This window comes from Panthera uncia, chromosome F2 (assembly GCF_023721935.1).
Source record: "Panthera uncia isolate 11264 chromosome F2, Puncia_PCG_1.0, whole genome shotgun sequence".
In the NCBI taxonomy this organism is placed as follows: domain Eukaryota; kingdom Metazoa; phylum Chordata; class Mammalia; order Carnivora; family Felidae; genus Panthera; species Panthera uncia.
This window is the reverse complement of record NC_064812.1, coordinates 3,340,911-3,360,825: the sequence shown is the minus strand read 5'-3', so window position 1 is coordinate 3,360,825 and position 19,915 is coordinate 3,340,911. Positions and strand designations below refer to the sequence as shown.

The following is a 19,915-nucleotide window of genomic DNA, read 5'->3' as shown; positions in this document are numbered from 1 at the left end:
AACGGCAGCAAATCTATTGCACCTCAATCATTACAACAATCCCATCAACTATTTGTACCCCAGCTCACGGATAAGGGAATCTGAAGCTCAGAGAGGTATTAACAGCTATGTAAATCACACAGTCCAGAAGTGTCAGAGACCAGACCAGAATTCGGGTCAGGGCTCTGCTAACCCTCACTGAGCCACAGCTACCTGTAAAGAGGGAGGCTAGTCCCCACCCACCCTGCTGCTCAAGGCTATGCCGCTTAAGGAGGCGGTTCGGTCCCTCTGCCAAGCCCTGATGATCAGCCTGTTGCCCAGATACCTCTGTGAGCACAGAACCACAGCCTGGCGGCCCCACCAACTTGTGCTCCTCAGTGCCCTCTCCGTGCCCACCTCCATGGTCCTCACCTGGGCCCTCACCTGGAAGACGAATCTAAATGTCTCCCAACCAGCATTCAAGACCTTCCTTTATCCACTCACAGACACGCGCCAGACCGGTGTTCCTGGGGCACAGCTCAGAGCCCGTCACCCCTTCTCAGAAACACTGGGAAGCCCCTGGGTACTACAACCACAAACCCAGAGCCCTCTCTGGCACACCAGTGTGCCCTCGTAACCCCAGGCCCGCTGCCTACCTGTGACCCAGCCAAATGGGACAATTCTGATGTGTGTGTTTTCTCATTCTGTCGACACCTGTTCACTGAATGCCTTCTGGGGTCCACCGCCCCTGGGGCTGGGCTCACGGCAGGGAACAGAACAGGGAAAGACGCCTGCCCTCAGGGAAGACAACAGTGAAGAAATGTAGGAAGAACTGCTCAGAGTTCAATGAAACACAGATGAGGGCTGACTCTCCAGGAGGCGGGGATGAAGGAGGGGTCAGCCAGGCACGGATATTCCAGGCAGAACAAGAAAGTAACAGGCAGGCCCGTGTCCCCCCCACGGCAGCAGCCCACCCAGCACCCCTCCCAGACACTGGACCTCCTGCTCTCCGGTGTGAGCAGCCTCTTCCTTCCCTAAATCCTCACCGCCTTTCTGGATTCCACTGCGTCATTTCCCTCTTCTCCTGCATTAGTCACATTCATACTCAATCTCCGTCCCCCACCACACCCCCCGTACGACCACTGGACATTTTCTAAAGTGAAAGCATCATTTTTTTTATATTTCATACAGGATTTACACATAGAATATATAAAGAATTCTTACAATTCAATAATAGGTAGACAAGCAACCCAACTTAAAATGGGCAACGAGCGGGCGCCTGGATGGCTCAGCCTTGGTTAAGCGTCCGACTTCAGCTCAAGTCATGATTTCTTGGTTCGTGGGTTCAAGCCCTGCGTTGGGCTCTGTGCTGACAGCTCAGAGCCTGGAGCCTGCTTCGGATTCTGTGTCTCCCTCTCTCTCTGCCCCTCACAGTGCTCGCACTCTCTCTCTCTCTCTCAAAAATAAACATTTTTTTTAAAAATTTTTTTAAAAAGGAGATACACAAATGGCCAATAAACACATAAAAAATATTCAACATTATTAGCCATCGGGGAAATGAAAATCAAAGCCACAAAGATACACCATTCATACCCACTAATAAGGCTAACATAATAAACACGTAATAATAAGTGTGGAAAAACTGGAACCCTCATACACTGCTGGTGGGAATGTAAAATTGTGCAGCAATTTTGGAAAACAGTTTTGGTGGTTCCTCGAGAGTCATCATATGACTCAGCAATTCCACCCCAGACATGTAGCAAATAGAAATTAAAATATATATTCACACAAAAACTTGCACATGAATGTTCACAGCTGCATTATTCATAATAGCCAAAAAGTAAAACAACGTGAATGTCCATCAACTGAAGAATGGACAGACGACACGTGGTATATCCAAATAATCAAAATCGTTTGGCACTAGAAAGAAAACGAAATACTGATACACGCCCCAACTTTGATAGACCCTGAAAACACTATGCTATGTGAAAGACAGAGATTATATTGTGTGATTGATTCCTTCTTTGTGAAATGTCCCAAACAGGCAAATACAGAAAATAGAACGGTGATTTCCCAGGTTTGGGGTGAAGCAGGGGAGAAACACAGAAGGACTGCCAATGCGTGCAGGATTTCTTTTCAGAGAGGCATCATTTTTTATATGAGATTTTTTAAAATTTTGAATTGAACTATAGTTGACCTAAAATATCAAATTAGTTTCAGGTGCACAAATAAAGGCTTGACAATTACAGACCTGGTCAAATGCTCAATATAATCAGTGTAGCTACCATCTATCACCACAGAGGGTTTGCAGTATGACCTGACCATATTCCCTCCGTGGTACTATTCATCCCCGTGCCTCACTTATTTCACAGCTGGAACTTGGTGCTTCTTCATCCCCTTCACCCATTTCCCCCATCCAGCCACCCCTCTGGCAACCACGAGTTTATTCTCTGTATATATGAGTCTGTTTGTCTTTTCACTGTTATCGTCTGTTCATTTTTGGGGGGGTTTTTTTTAGATTCCACATGTAAGGGGAGATCATATGTTATTTGTCTTTGTCTGACTTATTTCACTTAGCATAATGTCCTCTAGGTCCATCCACATTATTGTGAATGGCAAGATTTCATTCCTTTTCATAGCTGAGTAACACTGCAGTGTGGTGCATGTGGGTCTACAGACGGACACTTGGACTGCGTCCACACCTTGGCCACTATAAATAATGCTGCAAGAAACACAGGGGTGCATGTATCCTTCCAAATCAGTATTTTCATTTTCCTCAGGTAAACGGCCAGAAGCAGAATTACTGGATCATATGGTCCTTCTATTTTTACACTTTTGAGGACCCTCCATTCTGTTCTCCGAAGTGGCTGCACCAGTTTGCATTCCCACCAACGGTGCACGAGGGCTCCCTTTTCTCCACGTGTTCACCAACGCTTTTTTTTTTTTTTTTTTTTTTTTGTCTTTTTGATAACAGCCGTTCTGACAGGTGTGAGGTGGCATTTCATCATGGTTTTGATTTGGACTTCCCTGATGATGAGTGATGCTGAGCACCTTTTCATGTGTCTGTTAGCCATCTGGATGTCTTCTTTGGGGAAAATGTCCATTTAGGTCTTTAATCAGATTGTTTGGTTTTGAGTTATATGAATTCTTTCTGTTTTGGATATTAACCCTTTATCAGATATATCATTTGCAAATATCTCCTCCCATTCACTGGGTTGCCTTTTTGTTTCATGGTTTCCTTTGCAAGTGCAAAACCCTTTGAGTTTGGTGTGGTCCCAACAGCTTATTTCTGTTTGCCTTCCCTTGCCTGGGGAGACAGATCCAGAAAAGTGTTGCTAAGGCTGATGTCCAAGAGATTACTGCCTATGTTTTCCTTTAGGCATTTCAGAGTTTCAAGCCTTATATTTAGGACTATAATCCATTTTGAATTTACTTTTATATACGGTGTTTAAGAATGTGGTTCAGTTTCACTCTTTCGCATGTAGCTAGCTGTCCACTTTCCACAACACGATTTATTGAAGAGACTGTCTTTTCCCTATCGTATGGTTTGGACTCCTCTGTCATAGATTAATTGACCATATAAACCTGAGTTTATTTCTGGGCTCTCTGTTCACTGATCTATGTGTCTGTTTCTGTACAAGTACCATACTGTTTTGATCACTATAGCTTTCTAGGATAGTTTGAATTCAGGAAGTGTGATGCCTCCAGCTTTGTTCTTCTTTCTCAAGACTGCTTTGGCTATTTGGGGTCTTTTGCGGTTCCACACAAATTTCAGGATTCTTTGTTCTAGTTCTCTGAAAAATACTATTGATATTTTCATGGGAATTGCTTTGAATCTGTACATTTTTCTGGGTAGTATGGAGTTTTAACAATGTTAATTCTTCCAATCCATGAGCATGGTATATCTTTCCATTTATTTATGTCATCTCAATTTCATTCACCAATTTCTTATAGGTTTCAGAGTACAGGTCTTTCAACTCCTTGGTTAAGTTTATTCCTAGGAATTTTGTTCTTTTGATGTAATTGTAAATGAGGTTGTTTTCTTAATTTTCCTTTCTGTTATTTCATTATTAGTGTATAGATATGCAACAAATTTCTCTATATTGACTTTACGTCCCACAGCTTTCCTGAATTCAGTTATTAATTCTAGTAGATATTTGGTGGCATCTTTAGGATTTTCTATAGATAGTATCATCTCGTCTGCAAGTAGTGACAGTTTTCTTTTTTTCTTACCAATTTGGATGCCTTTTATTTCTTTTTCTTGTCTGACTGCTGTGGCTAGGACTACTAGTACTATGTGGAAAAAAGTGACAATAGTGGACATCCTGGTCTTATTCCTGATCTTAGAGGATATTTGCTGTGGACTTGTCACATATGGCCTTTGTTACGTTGAGGTATATACTCTAAAGTGGAAGCATCATTTCACATTCACACTGGTAACCTAAGTGAATTACAGTTGCCCCACATGTTCACCAACACTAGATGTTATCAGTCTTTTCCATTTCAGTCATTCTGGGGGCTTCAGTTTGCATTTACCTGATAACTAATGGTGTTAGACATGCTTCCATACAATTACTGGCCGCCTCTATATCTTCTATCATAAAGCATTTGTTCAAATTTTCTGGTCATTTTTTAAAGTTATATCACGTGTCTTATTACTGAGTCATAGGAATTCTTTATATATTCTCAATGTTCTATTTCCCCAGTCTGATGCACATTTATTTTCCAAAAGGAGTCTTTTGATAAGCAGAAATTGTGAAGGAGCTCAATTTATTAATTTATCAATTGTAAAGTAGCTCAATTTATTTTTCTTTTATGGTTAAAGCTTTCTGTGCCCTTGCCTAAGAGACTTTTGCTTACCCCAAAGTCCCAGATATATTCCCCTATGTTCTCTTGTAGAAGCTTTATGCTTAGGTACAGGATCCATGGGGATGTGGATTTAAAGGACAAGGTCTTTGCCCTCTTAGCATACAGTACCAGCTGCAGAGAGATGCCAGCACAGTGAGGTGCAATCATGGGCAGGAGACTAAGGAGGTCTACACAGGAGAGGCTGAAGTACTTAATGCTTTCAGCACATACCTGTAAACTCCCAGACCATCAACTGTATCCTTTGGTTTGAAATACGGTAAAAGATGTTGGGAGATGTAAAATATTAGTAGTCATAGCCAGTATGCTCAACGAGGCCACCATCTAAAATAAGGATGACAGCCAAGGCAAGATGAGAAGCCGTGGCCTCTAATCCCTCAGAGTTCCCACTGATTCTTTCATGGACACTATTAAGGATGAAAGACCAGGGGCACCTGGGTGGCTCAGTTGGTTGAGCCACTGGCTCTAGATTTCAGCTCAGATCATGACTTCATGGTTTGCGGCATAGAGCCCCACATGGGGCTCTACGCAACAGCATGGAGCCTGCCTGGGTTTCTCTCTCCCTCTCTCTGTGCCCCTCCCCTGCACACTCATACTCTCTCTCCCTCAAAATAAATAAACATTAAAAAAACATTTAAAGATGAAACACTGGAATACTCTCATCGGTAATATACTCTTTGATTCTTTATATCATTTGAACATAATAAGAAACCAAATGATAAACACTATAAATAGAACTACAATCACTTCAAGCCCCAGAAAATCTTGGGCACAACTGCTTCAGAGCCCCCGGAAAACACTTGACTGAAAAGCCCCTCATTGCCCATGGGACCTGTGAAAAGCCATGTTAGGTCAGCAGAGACATCCACAGCACAAGAATCTGGGGAATATAAAAGAATCCCAGGCAAAATTTTAGGCCACAAGCTTCACCAAATTTTGATGTGAAATCAAATTCCCAAATTCATTTCAGATCTGCTGCTCTTTTAGGGAGTATTGATCAACACATCTTGTTCTAGTTTTTCAATAGGCTGCATGGCCATGACAGCTGAGCCCACAGGGCCCAGACATTTGCATGAAGTTCCAATGGAAAGTAACTGAAAGATTACTCAAGACAAGTAGCTTTACTCATAGGACGGGCTCTGAGGAATTCCAATGCTAACTTAACTATTCCCTCCCCAACTTGAAAGCACGTCCACACCCGTTTTATCCACTGGAAACAAAGCTGTGCTATTAACGAACAGGAAGCTGGCTGTCTGGAAGGATGGGATAGGCACAGGAATCAGAAAGACCCAAGTGCCAGTTACAGATGTGCGTGCACATCACTAACTCTGGCGCTTTCCTTATTAACGCAGGTAATAAAATCCATTCATGACCATTGGGAAGACTAAATGAAATACTGTGTGTGGTCAGCACAGGCTTAAAACTCCTAGTGAGTGTGCAGGAAATGGGAAATACCATTGTTAACTAATTAACGCCTTTGATGTCACTGGTGTTAACTCAAAATTAGCCAGCCAGAGATGTTCCAGAAAATGCCTCAACGGCCATCAGCCTTCTCAAACACGGGAACCTGCGGGGACCTGACGAATAAGGCAGCGGCAGTCGCTGTGAGACAACCCAGTGATGGCTCTACCAGCGATGACTGTGACATAGCAGGGCAGAAAACCGCGGGGACCGTACATTCTCAAGTGTGGAAAACACATTCTGTTTCTATCCACATTTATTTCTAGCCATAATTATACAGAGAGAAAATATATCTTCAAAATTACACAAAATTTCCATACATACGTGTCAAAACAGTTTGGAAAGGAAAGAACATAACTTTCTTCCCTGCATCCCAAAGCAGGGTTACGAGGTTTGTACCAAGGACCTTTCTTTAAAAAGCATCTGCTAAAGTAACTGGATCTATTTTTGGTTTTAATCATTCAAAGGGAAAGGATTAAAAACAAAACAAAACAAAGTTACATAAGCCCTGGTCCCTCGATGGTTGACAAGGTCATGGAGGAAACAGACAAGCCAACAAGAAATCAATGTCCTGAGTTCCCAGTTCCCGAGAAGAAGAGGGATGGAGGGAGGGGTGGTACTGGGGCAACTGTGCCCAGCACTGTTAGGCAGGTACCTAAAAGGCTCCTAGAGCAGGTGCACACACCATGTGCCTAACACCTTGACAAACATTAAAGAGAGATGAAACTTTATAGACTATCAACCCTTGGTAAGGATGCTACCCAAAAGTGCTGGAGCACTTGACTTTGCTCATCTCAGTTCCCTTGATTTCATTCTTAGATAACCTTAAAAACCAAGTCACCTGGCCTCAAGAAGTACTGCCTGCCTTTACCAACTTTGGGTTTAGTGACCGAGCAAGCTTATGCGTAACTGGACAAACTCTGACTATGTCTTTCTCAGCATCCATTCTTTAATTCCGAAGAGTCCTGAGTTGAAGTATATCCACCATAAAATCTATTCCTTCCAATGACAAGTCATGGAGCCCGGAATTAAAAGCCAACTACATAAGTCCATAAACAACCAAACTGTCACCCACCCATCATCACTTTCTTAATATTATCTCCTGACTGTAATAAACACCTCCCTCCACCAAGCTCATAAAACACAGATTTGTCTCCTCAAATAAAATGTAAGCTCCATAAAAGAGAAGACTGTTTCATATTCACCTCTGAATTCCTAGCATACTACAATATCAATGAATATAATTATGAAGATAGCTTTTTCCTCTAAAAAATCTTTTTGCATATTTAAATGAAACTTTGGGAGAAAGGCAACGTTGATATATTTGGGCTCCGACATCCTGATTCAGAACCATATGAGGACCTTTTTGTATTAACTGTTCATTGAGTCATTCAAAACACAATTTCTCATTCCAGGAGGATTTATATATTTCTGCCAAGAGTTTATGGTCACTCCCATGCCAGGACAACTTGAAACTAAATCCTCAGGTTGGGTTGTTTTTTCCCTTCGAACAAGATTCAGAGTTTCCTTATTTTCTTGCTTTGAGGAGTGGGATTTTTTTCTTCTAGGTCTCCCTTTCATTAAACATAGCTCAGGGAAGGTCTTGGCTTTACAGATGGGTCTGCCACCTGATTCCCAATGGGGGCCGCCCTGAGGCTCACCTCCTGTCCCTCCTACATGGGCGGTTGAAACCATGTTCCCAGAGGTAGGTGGCATTTGCTGCCTTCTGAGACTCACTTACCTTCCAAAATTCATGCTTTGTAGTTGTTTTGGCCCCAAAGGATTTCCCCCTTACTTTTTTGCTATGCATCTTGAAAAGATGGGGGGAAAACTTTACCTTTTTTCTTCTAATATTTATTTAATTGGGGCAGAGCGCAAGTGGGGGAGGGACAGAGAAGGGGACAGAGGATCTGAAGCGGGCTCTGCGCTGAGAGGCTGACAGCAGTGAGCCCGATATGGGGCTCAAACTCACGAACTGCGAGATCCTGACCTGAGCCGAAGTTGGACGCTCAACTGACTGAGCCACCCAGGTGCCCCGAAAAGTTTCATCTCTTAATCAGCATATTTAAAAAACACATGCAAAGAGGGCTTTTGAGAGTTTCTACACCATGATATTGCCCAAACAGAAAATACACTAGTTTTCCTCTAAACATACATATCTGAATTTTTCTTTAACTATTAACGGACATTTTTTAATTAAAAAATAATTAAGGGATGGGGTGCCTGGGTGGCTCAGTCGGTTAAGCGTCCAACATCAGCTCAGGTCATGATCTCACGGTCCATGAGTTCGAGCCCCGTGTCGGGCTCCGTGCTGACAGCTCAGAGCCTAGAGCCTACTTCAGATTCTGTGTCTCCCTCTCTCTCTGACCCTCCCCCATTCATGCTCTGTCTCTGTCTCAAAAATAAATAAACATTAAAAAAAAATTTTTTTTTTAAATAATTAAGGGGGCGCCCAGGTGGCTCAGTCGGTTAAGCATCCGACTCTTGATTTTGGCTCAGGTCATGATCTCACAGTTCATGAGACTGAGCCCCACACCTGGCTCTGTGCTGACAGTGTGGAGCCTGCTGGGGATTCTCTCTCTCTCTCCCTCTCTCTCTGCCACTCACTCACGTACTCGCTCTCTGTCTCAAAAATAAATAAATGAACTTTAAAGCAACTAAAATAAAATAAAAATAGATAGTTAAGGCCTGCCATAGACACATGAAAAAATGCTCAACATCACTCAGTATCAGGGAAATGCAAACCAGACCCACAACGAAATATCACCTCACACCTGTCAGAACGGCTAAAATCAAAAAGGCAAAAAATGACAACCGTTGGCAAGACTGTCAACAAAAAGAAACCCTTGTGCACTCTTGGTGGGATTGGAAACGGGTGCAGCCACTGTGGAAAACAGCATGGAGACTCCTCAAAGACTTAAAACAGGGGCGCCTGGGTGGCTCAGTCGGTTAAGCGTCCAACTTTGGCTCAGGTCATGATCTCGCGGTTGGTGAGTTTGAGCCCCTCATCGGGCTCCGTGCTGACAGCATGGAGCCTGGCTTCAGATCCTCCTTCCCCCCTCTCTGCCCTTCCCCTGCTCATGCACGCGTGCGCTCTCTGTCTCAAAAATAAACATTTTTTAAAAAATTAAAAATAGAAATACCATATGATCAAATAGTTCCACCCCTGGCTTTTATCCAAAGAAAACAAAAACATTAATTTAAAGATAGATGCAGCAAAAAAATAAAAAATAAATAAAAAGTAAAAAAATAAAGATAGATGCACCCCTCTACTTATTGTAGCACTATTTATAGTAGCCAAGAGATGGACACAACCTAAGGGTCCACTGATAGACACTCACGAATAAGCATAGCGTGTGGATGGTGGGTAAGGAAGATACGGACATATATACGCACATACACAACGGAATATTACTCGGCCATAAAAAGAGATGGGATTGTGCCACTGCAACAATATGGATGGACCTAGAAGGTATTATGCTGAGAGAAATAAGTCAGTCAGAGAAAGACAGATACCATAGGTTTCCACTCATTTGTGGAACTTGAGAAACTGAACAGAAGACCATGGGGGAGGGGAAGGGAAAAAAGAAAGTTACAGAGAGGGAGGGAGGCAAACCACAAGAGCCTCATGGATACTGAGAACAAACTGAGAGGGTGGATGGGGAGGAGGGAGAGGGGAAGCGGGGGCTGGGCATTGAGGAGGGCGCTTGTTGGGATGAGCACTGGGTGTTGCATGGAAACCAATTTGACAATAAGTTATATTTAAAAAAAAAAGACTGGAGTTTCAATGACAGAAATGATAATACTAATTCACTCATATTATAAAGTACGTCTTCACGTTCAGCGAGCAACATGGCGGGGTCCTCGGGGACGAAGGATTTTATGAAAACGCTCAGCTCGGGGACAGGCGTCCTTGGTGAGCGCCACAGCCACGCAATCCGGCTCACTCGTGCCACCTGACTGGGATGCTCCAAAGGCGCCTCAACCTCCACCGGCGCAGAGCCGTCCCCACGGTCCTCCTCCCACAGCTGTCCTCCTTGGGGCCCCTGGCCGCCTGCCCCCACTGGCACACACACCTCCCCACCCCCCCGCCCAGAGCTCAGCATCGTCCTCGCACCCCCAGCTCCCTCACAGCCTGTGATCAGGGACCACTTCCTATCAAGCGTACCTCCCCTGACAGTCGTTCGCCAACACGCAGCCTGAAACGGGCACCGTGCCGCGCGCTGCACGCGCGTTAGCTCGCTGACACTTCACGACAGGCCCGGGGCGTCAAGGCGTTAGCAGTCCAACTGATTAGAGAAATTCTGTTTCCTCAAGTGAGCCGTCCAGGTCACACAGCTCCTAGGTGGCTGAGCTAGGATGAAGCCCCACTTGACAGCCAAACCTCAAAGCCACCTCCTCTAAGTCACCCCGTCACCCCCTGCCCAGCCTTCCACAGGTTTCCAAGCATGGACACGCAAAGAATGATCCTTCACAGCACAGTAGGCCCTGGCTTAAAGTCCTCAGGCTGTACACGGGAGGCTGCACACAGCCCACAAAGCCTGTGGCGGTCGGCTTCCTGTCACCTCCCCCGTGCGCCTCCCGCACGCCTGTCCGGCCGGCTCTGTGTGCCTCAGACCCTAAGCGCCCACCCTCCCTCCCACCTTGGGGCTCCCCGCTTGCTAATCCTCTGGCCTAGAATTCAAATTCTGTAGAACCCTGGACTCCCACGCAGGAGTACGTACCACGTAAATCTCAATCACACAGTGGACTCCACGGTCACCCTCTTTGACACGGACCCAGGGTCAGCTCTCAGAAAAAGGCTTTCGTGGGAGGAACCCAGATCTCGTTCTTTATGTGACTTCTACCCATTGAGCCGTAGTCAGCGCTCGTGGCTCTGTTTCAACAGATGACTGGCAAAATATTTAGTAAGCTCACCTCAGCAGGCCATGACAAGCATATTAGAAAATATCAAATTGGCTGTGCCTACAACTGCAGCCAACCAACACGGCCATGGGGGAGAGAGCCCTCGTTCTCACAAGTGCCGTTCGATCATTTACACCTGGAGGTGTTTAATAAACACAAGTGCTAATCAGTCAAGCTTCCGAACATGACCCTCTTCAAAGACATACGAATCAGGTTTCAAGTACAGCACTCTTACCAGAAATTTATTTTGGAACAGATAGCCCTAAGCTACTCTATGCATCTGACTCAAAGCATCTGACTAAATTCACCCAAAGGATTAAGGTGAATCCATCCTGAATACGCTCCCAGTAGGACCCACACAGTGCCCCACCCAAGGGTCTGATTTCTCGCCATCACATTATGTGCTCGGGTAGCTTAACCTGAGTCTGGGTTTCTCGTTTATAAAATGGGGGGAAAGAGGCAATTGCGAATACATTCATTTAACAAATATAGATCTGGCACTTACTGTGAATAAAATCCTAGGAATACACAGATAAATGCCCTCAGGAAGCTCAGCCTTTCCATTTACAATAGCATTGAAAAGAATAAAATAATGAAATAAATTTAACGAAAATGCATAAGACCTGTACACTGAAAACAACAAAATACCACTGAAAGAAATTTTTAAAGACCTAAACATATGGAAGACACCTCATGTTCATGGGATGGAAGGCAATATAAAGACGTCAAAACTCCCCGAAGTGATCTACAGATTCATCCCGATCCCTATCAAAATGCCAGCTGGCTTCGCTGGAGAAACTGGCACGCTGACCCCAAAATTCACAAAGAAGTTCGAGGGACCCAGAATAGCTGAAACAATCTTGAAAAGGAAGAGCAAAGATAGAGGACTCACACTTCCCAACTTCAAAACTTACTACACAGCTACTGTGATCAAGTCAGTATGGCACTGGTACAGATGGACATATAAATCAGTAGAATAGAATCTAAAATCCAGAAAAAACCTCACACTTACAGTCATTTTTCCACAAGGGGCCAAGACCAATCAGTGGGAGAAGGATGTGTAGTCCACAGAGGGCGCTGGGACAACTGGGTGTCTACCTGCCACAGAAGGAGTCTGAGCCCAACTGTGTACCATCAAAATTAACTCAAAATGGACTCACCGACCTAAATGTAAAAACTAAACCCATAAACTTCCCAGAAGGAAACAGTAAATCTGTGTGACATTGGATCAGGCTACGTTTTCCTAGACGCAACACCAAGAGCATGAGTGACAAAACAAGCAACAGGTAAACTGACTTCATTAAAATTAACATCCATCCTGCAAAGGACATCATCAGCAAAGTGAAATGACAATCCACAGCAAGGGAGAAGACTTGTGCCAAGTGTCTATCTGATAAGAGACTAGTATCCAGGATATAGAACGAGCTCTTACAAGTGAATAATAAAAAGAAAACAAAACCCGATTTCCCAAAAACTGGCAAAGAATTTACGCACATATACAAACAGTCCATCAGTACACGAAAAGATGCTCAACGTCATTAGCCATCAGGGAAATGCAAACCAATGACACAACACTACACACCCAGCAGGACGGTTATAACCAAAAAATGGACAATAACAAGCATCAGCACGGATGTGAAGACAATGCCGGTGGACACGTACAATGGGGCAGCTGCTTTGGAAAACTGTCTGGTGATTCCTCAGAAGGTTAAACACAGAGTCGCTGGATGACCCAGCAACTCCTCCTTGGCATATACACCCAACAGAACTGAAGGCACATGTCCTCATGAAAACTTGCACATCAGTGTTCATAGCGGCATTCTTGATAACAGCCAAAGATGGAAACAACCCAATTTCCATCGACTGATGAATGAATAAGCAAAATGGGGCCTATCCACACTGTGGGAGACTATCCAGCCCTGAAACAAGAAGGAAGCACAGGTTCCTGCTACAACATGGATGAACCTTGAACACGTTATGCTCAGGGACCCAGCCAGACACACAAAGACCAATACTATCCTTTTAGGTGAGAAGTACGTAAGCGTTCATTGTACGACTCTCATAACTTTTCCAAAGGTTTAAAATCTTTCAGAATAAAATGGATTACACATTAAAAACACAAAGTAGGGGCATCTGGGGTGGCTAGTCAGTTAGGCATCGGACTCTTGATTTTGGCTCGGGTCACGACCTCACAGTTCGCAAGATGGAAGCCTGTGTGGGGCTCTGTGTTGACAGCACGGAGCCTGCTTGAGATTCTCTCTTCCTCTGTCTCTGCGTCTTCCCCATTTGCATGTTCTCTCTCTCTCTCTCTCTCTCTCTCTCTCTCTCTCAAAATAAATAAATAAACCTTAACAATACAAAGTAATTTCTCACAGGAGGGTTTTAAGGATTAAAGGCAGAAGCACGCGTAAAGCTCTCAGCATGATGCCATGCACGTCCGCACGTGGTCACTGCTGTCACTGCCACTGGAGGAGGGGTGCCAACGCCCACGAGCACTGCATTCGTCACCGCTGTCTCGCGTCTGCCGTCCAACAGACGTTAGCGGGGCCTGCCCTCTGACAAGCGTGCATGGCCCAGCGACCACGGAGATGACTAAGACAGTCCCTGCGCTGGACTCCGCAGGCATTGCCAAACTTTCTTAGTAGAGATTTAGCACTTTAATGGCAGCTCCATTTTTAAGCAACTACCAGGGCAAGTAGCTTCGAATTTTGAAGAGCCATTCTGTTTATGCATTTACTTACATTCTGCCCCATTCTAAAAAAAAAACAAAAAAAACTAAATCAACTTTTTAAACACAACTTAGCAACAATAACAACAAAAAGACAAAAGCAGGGCGAAGAGAAAGTGAGGGGTGCACAGTTAAATGAAACCAGGGGAGGTAAATCATCACGCGGGCCACGACGTGTGTACCGTGATTCAAAGCGGACAACAGATTCTGACAGCTGACGCGGAAGAGACAGCTACAAGAGCCCGGCGCCCACGACACGAAGATCTGTGTCAGCTGCCGGCCCGTCCCCACGCGGCAAACTCTGCCACAGCCTTCTCACCTCGGAGCGCCATTCTCAGTGCCCCCGAGTTAAATGCAACCGCGTGCGAGGCACCGTCTCTGTCTCTGACTCTCCCCCGGTGTCAGCCCTCGCCCTGTGTCCTCACTTCACTGGGCTCCCACGCCAACGAGTGAAGCCGACCCCGTGGCCTGGAGGGCGGCTCCTCCCCTGGAGCCCAGTTGGCGGCAGGGCCCCCCCACCCCCCGTCTGCTCTGCTCCCTTCTCCGCAGCCTTGACTTCTCACCAAGACATTTCCTCCTATGCCTGCTGCCCACAAAACCCCCTGCCATATCCAAGAACGCCGTGCCGTATCATGTTCAATCAGAAACTTCTCCGTTCCCTCTCACCTTTCCCTTCTCCAGGAAGGAACTCGACTTTCCTCCCTCCCCACGCAACCATTTCTTTTCCTTGGGAGAGCTGTGAATCCCGCACGCGCCATCCGGAAAGCCGGGTGCCCTGCTGGCCAGGACTGACACGTCTCGGCCTCACCTAGGCTGTATCTCTACACTTTCCCCTTCTATCTTAAAAAGCCTCTCCTGAATCTCCCCATCCCTCTGATTTGGGGCTTAATTTGACATAAAGTTCTGAGGTTACAATTATCATGTGCATATCTGCCCACTTTTACTGGGTTTCCTTAGCAACAGCTTCATTAAGGAACTGCAGCCAGACGTTTAAAGAGGCTGTTCTATCTGAACGGAGTAGCCTGCACAAAATTCAAATGGCTCTGAGGAAAAAACTAACCAGAGACAAAGCGGTCGCGGATCATGAGCCAAAATGTTCTTCAAGCGGCCCAGAATCATTCCTGAGCATCAGGTCTATGGCAGGCATCAGTGCTGGGATGACTGCACACTGGTCCCACAGTAGGCTCGCCAATCTGGTAAGCTGCTGGGCTTTCTCCAAGTTTCTCAAACAATTTCTTACTACCACTTTCTCTTCTTGTCACCATTTTCTACTAATTAAGAAATTAATTTCAGCCACCTGGGTTGTCCGGGGAAAGCTCCGCGATGCAGTTCACGGACCTCAGACTTCAGAGTCACAACCAGCTACATTTAAATACCGGTGGTGGTGTTTACGAGGCAATCCCGGCACGGGCACGCAGCCAACTGGTGTCCTCAACTTGCTCTTGCCTACAACTGGCTACGGTAAACTACTTCGCAAAGTTGCTATGATGACACGGTCAACATCTCTTCACGCCTAGTTCAGGGCCCGTAATAAGCTGGCTGCGTAATTAGTTTCAGGTATACTCAGGGAGTTTCAGTTTACCTGATGACGGGGATGCTCTCCCTCTCCCTTGTCCCCGCCTGGTAACAGAACTTCTGTCGCTGGGATCAACGCCACCAGAGCAGCCTGGCGAGAACATTGCCCAGCTCTGCATGATGAAGCACGTCCTTTTCCGCTGTAGAACCGCTCACGGTCAGTAGCCATTTATTTTGTGTGTTTCCTGCCTGCTTCCCCCCTAGACTCTACACTCAAGCGGTACAGTAAGCCCAACCATGTCTGTCCTGTCACCCACTAAATATTCTAGGGCTCGCAGACGGCAACACGGCACCTGGCCTCTGCTAGGGAAGGTCGTGTGAAGGAAAGTGTCAGCAAGCATGCTTTCCAGAGGCCCCTTCACCGCTGAGCTTGGGATCTGACTCTGGACACGTTACATAACCCTTCTCTAGCCTGAGGCTCCTCTTGAATAAATAGGAATAACTGCACTTAAGTACCCAGGGTTATGAGAACTAGTAACAAATTCACACCTAGGAAAGAGCCTCAACAAACATGAGCTGCCTTTATTGCTCCGATCCACGACCGATGGGGCAGACACATATACAGAACGCTTTCTATGCGCCGAGCGGTATGTTGAAAGCACTCGCCGTGTATTACAGTAACGTAATGTACACTTACAACAAACCCGGGAAGAAGCGAACAGTATCCTTCCCGTCTACAGACTCGCAAACAGGCTATGGGAGGTCACACGTTAGTCCAGGGTCCCGCGGCAAGGAAAACAACGGCAGGAACCCAGGTCTGGGGTGCCAGGACTGGCAGCCCTTCCCTGACTGCTACCATTTGCCTATGACGCCCACGCATCCAAGACACAAGTTTACAGTCATTACATGAAGTGTGTGCTACCATTCGCTATGGGACAATTATCGCAAACCCCTTTCACAAACAACGTAAGAAATGACACGTCCCTGGACCCCAACACGAGGAATCCTGCAGAAACCCTCCCCAGCACCACTAGATTCAAGCATGTTTCTTATCTGTTTCTATGCCTGCACAGGGCTTCTTAAAGCAGAAAGTACCTACGAGACTCGTTACCTCCATTCCTTTCAAACCTTCCACAGTGGCCAAAACCACCGCCAGGAATAAATACAACTCATCAGTTCTACAATGGCACCCATGTGATCAAGAACCGAAAGCCTGTTCCATTTCAGAAAAACCCGGGACCCTTTCTTTTCTTGTTATTCTAAAGTCCCAGCAGAGCTCATTATTTTCCTGCCCCGGCAAGCACACATGGAGAGGCGTCAACTGTGGCAAAGTGTCGAGTCGGGGAAAACTGAAAGGGCCGCGCCCCAGAGCACCTCTCGGCACTCACCCCAACCCGCGTGTCTCTGCTGACCTCTGGTGCTGTCCCTGAGGACCAAGCCAAGGGGCAGAGGGCCGTTCCACCAGCAGCAACTTCCCACGCATCGTCAGCAACAACACTTTATTTTACGAAAGATGTGTACTCCTACGGCCACCTGCAAAGACAGCGTCCCGGCAAGCCAGAATCGCCGGCATTCATCCGCGAGGCGGCTCCGGCCACACGGCCCAGCGAGCGAGCGTTAAGGCCTCCGGGGGCCTCCCCCGACCCTGCCCCCGGCACCCAGCCTGCGGTCCCATGGCTTCAGGTCTTCTGGTGACCGCTGGAAAGCGCGGCCCACCCTCCACTCTGCCCCTCCACCCCCCGAGGTGACAGCAGCAGGGCGGCTGCAGGGCAGACACCATGACGCTCCCGGACACGGCGCAGCAACTCTACACCGGGCCCCCCAACCACAGCGAGGGCCTGCTCCCCCGTCACGTCACAAAGGAAGATACGGAAACACAGCGATTCTGCGGAAGGTTGCACAGCGAACCAGGGGCAAAGCCAGGACTGAGCCCAAGGCTGTCTGACCGCCCTCCACTCCTGCACGACTCCTCAGCGTGAATTCCCACGAGGGCCCCCACCCCCCTGATGAGCCCGTGTCTCCACACTCACTCCGGACCCACGACAAGGTCTGGCCCCGGCCTGCCTCCTGAGCGTCTCCCTTCTGTGGTCCCTCAGGAACAAAATCCCTCGGGCCAGGAGCGACCGCCACTCAACAGCTCGGAGTCTCTGGGGTGCCGTTTCCCTGACACCAAATGGCCCCAAACAAAGTGGTGGGATTTTTCTTCTTCTGGTTTGTCTGTACTGGGTTTACTGGCTCTCCTCTGTTCCTGTCTCTCCCTTCCGTGTCAGGCCTACAGCTGCTGCTTCTTACTTGTTCCAGCAGCCTCCGTCTACACCTGAGCTAAGAAATCACTGCGCGGGGTGCCTGTGGGACTCAGTCGGTAGAGCATGAGACTCTTGATCTCAAGGTCATGAGTTCAAGCCTGACACTGGGTGTGGAGCCTACTTTAAAACACAACGCTAAACCGATCTACAACCACGCCGCTTCCCTTTTCTTGATCAAAACATAAACTGATTCTAGTCTCTCTCCCCCTCCCACCCCTGAGCCTCCCCCTCCCCCTCGCCTGAGCCTCAGCCCACACATCTAACAGGCTTCCCGTCACACCCACGGCCGGGTCTGTCACCTCTGCTCCAAAACACCCTCCACAGCCCCCCTCTCAGAGCACAGCGAGACCTCGCAGCCACAGCCTGGGTGGCGTCCAGCCGACCCTCACGCAGTCCTCACCACTCCCTTTTCACCACCCACGCGTGTCGGCTGTCCCGCCTCTCAGCTGGGAGCATCAGGACTGCTCACCAGGCCTGCCCACAGCACTCTTCCCCACCTGAGACAAGGGGATCCTGTCATTCCCATGCCTCCAAGCCCTTTCCTTTAAAACCCACTGTCAGGGGCGGGTGGGAAGCTCAGTCGGACAAGCGTCCGACTTCGGCTCAGGTCATGATCTCGCGTTCATGGGATCGAGCCCCGCGTCGAGCTCTGTGCAGACAGCTCGGTGCCTGGAGCCTGCTTCGGATTCTGTGTCTCCCTCTCTCTCTTCCCCTCCTCCACTCATGCTTTCACTGTCTCTCTCTCTCAAAAATAAATAAATACTAAATAAATAAACATTAAAAAAAATTTTAGGGGTGCCTGGGTGGCTCAGTCGGTTGAGTGTCCGACTTCGGCTCAGGTCATGATCTCACAGCTTGTGAGTTCGAGCCCCGCGTCGAGCTCTGTGCTGACAGCTCGGAGCCTGGAACCTGCTTCCAGTTCTGTGTCTCCCTCTTTCTGCCCCTCCCCTGCTCACTTGCTCTCTCTGGCTCTCTCAAAAACTAAATAAACATTAAAAAAAAATTTTTTTTTAAATAAATCAAACCCACTGTTGGGAGAATACACTGCAAACCCTTCACCTGGCCAGAAAGACCTCCAGTTCTGACTGGGACCCCCTCCCTCAAGCTCCCTCTCCAGCCTGTCTCCATCTGGCCTGGTTCCTTCCAGGGAACATGCCGTCTCAGATTTCAGACTCACTCCTGCTGAGCCATCCTCCTGGAATGCTCGGTCCCCCCTCCTCCTCTCCTGGCTATCTCCTATCCAGCTTTCCCGCCCCAGCTTGAACCTCCCTGCCCCAGATGGCCCCTGACCCCACACCCTCCACCACCACCAAACTAGCTCAAATCGATTTGCCACACTCCCTTGTCCCCTGTTTTTCAGTCACCCCACCACCGGAGGTCCACCTTTGCCATGAGGCTGTCAGCTCGAGGAGGGCAGAACCTGCCTTCTCCCCACCCCTCCCCCGCCCAGCACGGCCTGTGCTCAGCAAAGAGCTTTGCCACTAGTTACCTGTGTCCCACTCCCAGCCATAGGTCCTTATAGAAGCTGCTGCACTTTGGGACTGGGTGGCCCCGTCCATACAAATCCAAGTTAAATGAGCTAAATGTCTCCAATCTTTCTAGACTACCAACTTTGTGACTTTGCATTAGCAACCTACAACTAAATGTTCTAATGACTTCGTTTTATTAAAATCATATCCAGATGCAGACTGAGTGGTATTTCTTGAGTGCCTACTGTGTACCATGAGCTGTCCAAAGAACTCTCCCAGACTTTGTGTTTTAGAAACCTAACGACCCAGCCCGGGTTACAAATGGCAGTCGTGCCACAAGTGACCAGAGTGAAGCAACAGGCAGAGCTGGACCAAGGTCACGAAGCTGGCGAGAGACAGAGTGGTTTCTCTACTCAAGAAAAATTGTGAAGGGCAGAAAACTCTGAATGTGGGGGGCACCTGGGTGGCTCAGTCGACTGAGTGTCCAACTCTTGATTTTGGCTAATGTCATGGGACTGACCCCCACATTGGGCTCCACACTGAGCGTGGGTCCCTCTTGGTATTCTCTCTCTCCCTCTCTCCCTCCCTCTCTCTCCTTCTCTCCCTCCCTCCCTCTCTCTCCCTCTCTCCCTCTCTCTCTCCCCCTCTCCCTCCCTCCCTCTCTCTCTCCCCCTCTCCCTCCTTCCCTATCTCTCCCCCTCTCCCTC

At 47.4% G+C, this 19,915-nt stretch overlaps 1 protein-coding gene across 2 annotated transcripts in view; it reads right to left on the bottom strand.

Annotated features, from left to right (window-relative positions):
* TRAPPC9 (trafficking protein particle complex subunit 9) overlaps positions 1-19,915 on the bottom strand; it is a 566,939-nt gene that overhangs the window by 490,669 nt on the left and 56,355 nt on the right. The window lies entirely within an intron of this gene.